Source organism: Triticum aestivum, chromosome 3A (genome assembly GCF_018294505.1).
Source record: "Triticum aestivum cultivar Chinese Spring chromosome 3A, IWGSC CS RefSeq v2.1, whole genome shotgun sequence".
NCBI classification, from domain to species: domain Eukaryota; kingdom Viridiplantae; phylum Streptophyta; class Magnoliopsida; order Poales; family Poaceae; genus Triticum; species Triticum aestivum.
The window spans coordinates 732,688,014-732,696,166 of NC_057800.1; positions in this window are offsets into that span (position 1 = coordinate 732,688,014).

The following is an 8,153-nucleotide window of genomic DNA, read 5'->3' on the forward strand; positions in this document are numbered from 1 at the left end:
AAACTGAGAGGATATTTGTTATATTGTCAAAATTTTAGAATGTTGAGCCCTTAAAGAAATATGTAGTACTCAAGTAACTGTTTCAAGTTGTCGTATTAATGCTTTTGTCCAGTGAATAACAAGTATAATTATGCAATTTATCACTGTAATTTTTATTTGGTTTACATGTTCTATTTTCATAATAAAGTAAGTCACCCAGATATTACGATATTTGTGTGCAATAGTAGAATCGGATGGTCCAACTAGCATTTTTTGTCTTGTTTCACATCTGATTCTATGCAGTCAAGACATCTCTACACTTCTCTATCTGACAATGGCTTCCTCTTTTCGACAAATCATAGAGGTCTCTTCCCACTATTGTGGTTGACACTCTTGTAATAATAATTCTTGACTGGAGTTTGTTGGCACTGAAACGGTTTCTTAGCTTGTCCTAAGTGACATTTTCATGTGTGATTATACTTGCATAAATGTGTGCATATGGAGAATCATGATGAATCTTCTAAATAGTTTTGAGTTTTATACATTGGAAACACTTGATGGTCTTTTAATACAGGAGACATGTTAATTAAGGAGAAAAGATATTTTAAATTGTTTGTACGAGTAGGGAATAAGAGATTGTGTATTTTATAGGGAAATTCAAATTTATAAATAAATTGTCTTGTATTAAGTTTAGTATAATGTGTTAATCCAAATAGACACGTGTTGCACATGCACACTTATTAGTTCAAAATAAACGTGCGTTGCACGTGCACACTTACTAGTATGTATATATATATATATATATATATATATATATATATATATATATATATATATATATATAGGGAAAATCCATCCTACCACCCGGTGGTAGTTACCCCATATGTCTCATATACTACCATGCGGTACTATATATACTACTTTATCATTTTAAATATATTCATATACTATATCTATGATATTTCAAAGCAAGTTACATGAAAAAATTACATATGAACCCATAGTTTTTGTTATATTTGTGAAATACGTACATATTTATACGTACAAAAGAGCATACTCAAAACATGGTATATACTACCTAAAAATTGGTATATATACTACCTAATCATTGTTATATACTACATACTACGCGTACATACTTTCAATTTTGACAGATACTACATACAACATACAAAAGAAAGTGGTGGTAACTACCACTGCTTGTAGGAAACATTTGTCATATATATATATATATATATATATATATATATATATATATATATATATATACTATAAAAAAATTAAAGTGACAAATCCAATTAATCTCGGTCATCAAACCTGTCAATCCAACAATCTAGATTGTTCCGAGTGACGAGTGCTCAACATGTTTAGCATGCAATTAATATCATGCCAAATATAATTAATGTATAATTGATCTCCTACCTAATATCAGCATGTGATTAATTTCCTTCCCAATACAAACGTGCATTGGACGTAGATTTTACTGGTTTTAAATAAGGATCCAATATATCTATCTACATACTTAAAAAAATTAAAAAAATGATTTTGCATAACATAGAATTAGCGGACAGGAGGCATATCCCCCACCCCCCAGCACTTCACACCGTTGTAAATCATAGATGTATCTAATTTTAACTTGGGGTGTCATACAATATATATAAGTGGAGATAGCAAAGGAAATTGTTTTGGACCCCATGTCCTTTGCACCCATCTAACTATATGTATGTAGGTAGGCCTACATGGAGGGTTTACCCCTGTGCATCATTGCTTTTGCTCACAAATAAAAGATGTTCTAATTTTTTGGTGAGACGTGTTTTAGTATGTTTGTTCACTCATTTCAGTCTGTATGTAGTCCATATTAAAAAAACATTCAAAACATTTCATAATTCAGAATTGAGGTAGTACTGGTTAACTAAGTGTTACGTATTTTATATTTCTTGTCTGTGTTTAATTTTGTTTAATTAAGCCAGATCGGTCGACCTCATGGATCGGCGTGATTACTACCTACTAGCCTCGAGGGCGCTTTGCACTGTGTTGGCAGCCACATCGTTCATCGTCGAGCCGTTGCTTCTTCGTAACACCTTCGCTTGCGGAGCCCTTTGTGTAAGATAGCCATTTCGTCGATTCGATTCATTGCAATGCAGACTAAAGATTGAGATGGATGCAAACTAACAACGTATATGAACAACATGCGTTCAAGGCTATGAAGGTGTCGACACTTTGCACGGTGATCTTGTACCCGCTGTTCAAGGTCCTCCACATCAGTAGCATCTGGGCGATGGATGGGCCACATGGGCACTACTGCTATGCAATGGCCGTCATGGAGTCGATACGTCATCATTTTCTTAACTAGATGATACCCCGCGCGTTGCGGCGGGACTTTCTACCTTCTATATGTGGCTTCAAAGTAAAGCGCAATTTGGATGAATGAAAATGAAGTATCACATCTATTAAATATCCAGTGAAATATTAATATTTACTTTATAAATATTGAACAAATACATTTTTCTACAAACATACAAAGATTTAGCTCAAACATGCAGGCATTCCTGCCCTCAGTAGTCAAGTTGGCTTGTAAGAGCATCAAAACAATTAATACACTCAATTGACTGGTAGTGATTTCAAAACATTCCTTTATTCATTGTATGAAAATGCCCAAATTTGTTGAGCCAAGTCTTTTTTTTTCCGAAAGGTGTTTCACCAATAGTTAATCACCTGAAAAAAAAATATATGTGGACAGAATAAAATATGGGCATTTGAGAGATGTAATGTGCACCTGAATTCGAAAGCTAGTTATCAAGCAACCCTTGAGCAGCCAGCTAAGATGCACTCCTATGTTCTGAACATCCAAACACAGCATGAATAACATATAGTTATTATCTCTAAAAAAATGCTAAGGAATCAGCATCGTACAGAAACAGAACCAAAAATAAATAAAATAAAGGCATGAGAACTATTTCTAAAAGGGTTATAGCAGTAGGTTGTACCTTGACACAACTTTGCCTCCTCAGAAGCTTTCATCTTTTCTACTCCAATCAAAGCAGCAATTAGAAATTAGAATCAGCGAGCGATATATATACATATATTGACAATTACATTAACTATTGGAGCTAGTTAATTTATAATTTCATGACAACATGCTGTTAATATTTCAGGATTAGTTACAGTGTACATCTATTGGTTACTTACACGGGTTATCCTTGGCAGCGTTTAAAGAAACTGAAACTTTGTAACCACTGGAAACACTTCCTAGAGAATGGACTCTTCGTATATTGGTTCATAACCACTCCATGAAGATCGTGGATCGGTGAGCGGATGCCGCAAGATCTCCTGGTCAAACTGAGGCCTGATGGTGAGGCGGCATGTGCTTAGACGATTTGAAGGGAACTTTTAAACATGAAATATATATGATATTTTCGCACAGAGCTAGGAAACACAATCTGCAGTTAAATTCTGCAAGGAAAATTTCCTACAGTTTTCAGTCAAAATTAAAATTATGAAACTCCAACCCTCCATGTACCATAACAATCTGTTTTTTGTTATTCTATATAGGAGATCAGACAGCAAAGATTTGACAACAATTCAGAAAATGAACCGATAAACATTTATTGTCCATACGATCTGGAAAGGATATGGTTCTACTATCAAGAAATAATAGAACAACAGAGCCAACATCTCAGTGCCTAAAATGAAGTAAAGTGCAAAGAAAAGAAAAGAGTTCAATTTCCGCCTAAATGTAACAGAGCATTGCTGCCTCAAATGATCCAATAAACATGCATCCTTGGGTGACAAATAATACAAACATTCGTCCATGGCATGGCCATAAATAATAAGAAAATCATGTGGGATTACCTCACGGCTCACGCCGCAGTAGCAAGATAGTAGAGGAAGATTAGGAATGGCCAGCCATGGAGCAATCAGGAACTGCCTGCTACGTGATACAAATGCCGTGAGGGAGGAGCAGCAAGCGTCGGAGATAGAGATGCATGAAGCGGAAACATATATATGCATAAAGCAAATTAACGGCAGGGCGGTTAATTTAGGAGATTAATAGGGGATTAACACAATGTGCTAGTTACCTTGTTGTGGGACTTGTCCATGGGACCATGACGCAGCAGCAGGCAACAGAGGTATGGTTCTTTATAGTGCAGATGCTGGAGATCACGCCACTACACCGGCCGTTGAACAAAAGTCTTGGCAGTAGGCGACATGCGGTCCACGACAGGAGTCTTCAAATTCGTCCCCTTCAGCTAAGGCAACAGTATCTGCAGGCGCTTGGAACATAATGGCACAACAGCTCGGGGGAAGGCAGGGAGATTGTAAGAGGAAGATGAGGGCGACGCCCTAGGCCACCGGCGGTCCGTCCGGATGCCTCAGATCGGGAAGCCAACACCTCTACTTCTGCCATGTTTTTTGTTCTCCCAAGATCTGAAGTTTGTACAACCAGATACTCCAAATTCGTTAGCTGAATTGACTCATTAAAAAAAAGGCTTGATGTTCCTGTTTATAGCATCAGAACCTGAATCTTGCTTTTCCTTCTTTGATTTGGTACCCTAGTGGTAGATGTGGATTGAAATATAGAAGGAGAGGTGGTTGGTTGTTCCATGGCCTTGGCTAGGAGAAGATGATACTGCTGCGGATTGATGATAGAATGAAGAAGCAAAGTGATAATGGGACGCTCTGTCTCCATCAGTCCTTGTATTTGAGGTGGAGGCTACGGAAAGGGCAGACCCATAGATTAAAGGGGAGAACATCTTCGTCAGTTACTCTAGCGCAGAAGATGAAAAGAGCCATGGATTACGGTGGGGGGGAGTAGTAATTGAGGAGACGATCAGACCGCATTGCTTCGACTTGGAACAGGGCGGCCGTGCGGGACCATCTTAAATAAGAACTCAATATATCTACATACTTAAATAAATTACAAAATTAATTGATTTGCAGAACGCAAAATTAACATGGACAGGGGGCAGATGCCCCCCCCCCCACACACGCACTTCAGCACGTTGTATTTATTCAATAGTCATTTATAGTTCAATACATGTATTTTATAATAATTGTTTGCATCAAATAATCACATATAGATAATGCATTGAGATTTTATTTGTTAACTAGTAAATTATGATTTTTATGTTTATGCATTCATATTTTTTTATGATATATGTTACTCTATTAAAGTTAATTGTGCCTAGATCACAGTAGGGCCTCCATAATGCTAGGGCCAGCCTTGGGTTGTCGGTAGTGCCGGACCAAGCCTAATGGGCCGCGGCGGGCCAACAATATAATTCTTTATATATATATATATATATATATATATATATATATATATATATATATATATCATTGTTTTCTTGTTTTGCTATGATTAAAAAAGCCTTTTGAAAATCCAAGAGTAGGTCGCGACCCACCCTTTTCATCCTCTAGATCAGTCCATGTTTTTAGCCATCGATTCACGGGTCTGGCCACTAGTTCATCATCGTTGGACTGATTGTTATGAAAAATAGTTATAATTATCTCAAGTAGTGTAACAGAAAAAACAAAGTGTCAGCAGATAACTTCTGTCCGTGAAACATCAAACTTGGTGATGTAGAATTATTTTGAAGCTCACACCAAGATTAGACATTCCTTTGACTAGTCAAAACATCTCTGATTTTTGGAACAAATTTGTTTGTTTGACCGACTTTCTCCAATCCACTTCCTTGCCATTCGGTCTTTTCTATCACAACGGACCAATAAGGCACCGATTCTAGTAGACCATTCATCCTGCCTGGGTTTTCAGTTAGCTAGGATTTACACTTGATTTTCCATTTTTCTTAAAGGAGGTAGAGGTTTTGCCTCCATCATCTCAATTAAGGAGTTTAGAAAAAATATTTATAGACAAATACTAAACACGTACTGACCATATATCTAGCGTCATTAAAAATCTCAAGTTCTTCTGCTAGATTCAATTTCAGAGGCCTCCTCCTTTATTTTTGGCGAAGAGTATTGTAGGCATGTGGAAGTGCTACGGAAAATGTGCTTTCCTTCTGTGAGTTATTTAAATACATTATAACTACGCAGTTTTCCTGCCCTCCCAAGCCATTAGCCTTTGTAGTTGTCCGACCAATGCTCGGAGCGTTTGCTGGCCGTCCGATTGGCCCTAAATCACACACTCGCTCGCTTTAATCGCTACCAACGAGCGCTCACCTTCGTGGGCCGCTGCTCCGACGACATTTTTAGCCCTCTGGTATTAAATTGGGCCTAATGACTTGTAACATCCACCTTTCTTTCTCTGTGCAGCTCGATAGCTCCTGGGCCTATTGCGCTCAAAAGAAAAAAATAACGAGGGCGAGTCGCCAATCGATGCCGTCGCTAGATTACGGCGAGGCGACGAGGGCGATGTGGTCGCACAACCTAGACCGTGCGGGTCAGGCCTCCTCCCCTCCCGGACCGCACGCAGATCCAAACAAAGGCGAAGGGGCCATTCGACTGTTCGGTGATTGAAGGAAGCAATCAATCATCCGTTCCTGGAAGCATTCATCCCGGCTGAAGTGCGCCACTCGCCGGCGGCAATTAATGTGTGCATTTCTGTTTTTCCAATCTGCATAGAGGCGTCCGTATATAGGCTTTGTCACCTGTCTCTCTCGGATCTCCCGGAACCCATCTTCCGCCGGCAGCAGACACTAATGCAAGCGTCTCCCTCCTACTTGCCTCCTCCCGACCCTGCCGACTATCTCTCTCCTCCGCCTGCTCGATCCGGATGGCATCCGACGCATCGGGATCTATGTTGTGGCGATGATTAGGGGAGTACAAGGGGTGACAACTTGATCACCATCCTCGCCCTGTGCGTGCAACAAAGCACCGCAGAAACCATCAGTCACAGTCAGGCAACAACAAGGTGCCACGGTTGTGTCCGCTACCTTCTCTTCATTGCCGTCTCTACTGCTACTCAGCACCTCGCTCACAACCGCTCGGTACACCCCAATTTCTTAGGTTAATTATTTCATCTCAGTTCGAGGTAGTGGCGTTGACGATGAGGAATACGTGGACATGATCTCTAACCTTGTCATTTACTAATATCTAGCAATTTCTACTGAAAACTTTGCCATGTAAAGTACCTTTTCCACCCGGATGCATTTTTTAGCACTCCCACAAATTAAAGTTCCATGTGTGCAGCTTCGGCCACTAAAGGTCTCCATAATTGATGTTCCCAGGCTCCTCTCCGCCCACATGCCATGGTGCAGAACATGCAACGTTTCTGGAATCAGCTTATGAAATTTGTTGAACTTTTTTATTTGACTTGACTACCATGCATAGGAGTATAGTTGAGTAAATAGTCTCCAATTATTTCATGTTCCAGCCAACCTAATCCTAATTTTGTGTAGTTTGTGATGCTGAATTTTAATTGGAGATTATAAGAATAGAACTGCTGGAAGATTATGTGTCTTTTATAATTTCTCAACACTATGTGGCTCCCTTGAGAAACAACAATGTACAAAGATTATGTGTCTTTTATAATAACATTGCTTCATACTGTGACACGAGTCAAAGAAAATTGTTTTTCATGTATATATGTTTTGGAAAGTGCTTCGTTATTTTTTTTAGCATGATAACGTATTTTTCTTGCTGAAGATTTCTTCTATTGCTTTCTAATGGAGTGGCTGTCCTGATTTTTAATAGACCCTGCAAAGGAAAAACAACAATGTTTTTTAATGGTTAGATGCTACAATATTGGTGGAAATAATGAATGTAAATACTTGTATTATGTAGTTAAGTTGATTGAAACAAAGCCAAAGACCCTGTAACTACTTTCATGGAACAAGTTGTTGAATCAATACTCATTTGTAACGGAAATTATAATGTTTAATCAACTTGCTATCTTGCAGACACAAAGTCTTATGCTTCAAATTCATTTGTGTCCTGTGCAGCAGTTTTTATTGGTGAAGTTAGTATGATCATCCACTATGTCATCTTGTTCAAACATACTGATCTTGATTCAGGGGGGCAAAACAAACGGAGAGAGGAGTTTTGCAAGGGAAACTGGTCCTTGGTGAGACACAAGTTCGGAGTCACGAAAAAATATGTACAAATATATTTTTCTCTATATTTATTGATTTATAGCTCATACATAATCATGTTTTTCACATCTCATGGTAAATATTTCCATGGAAGCACCATGTGTTCATTTTTTTCCTGAT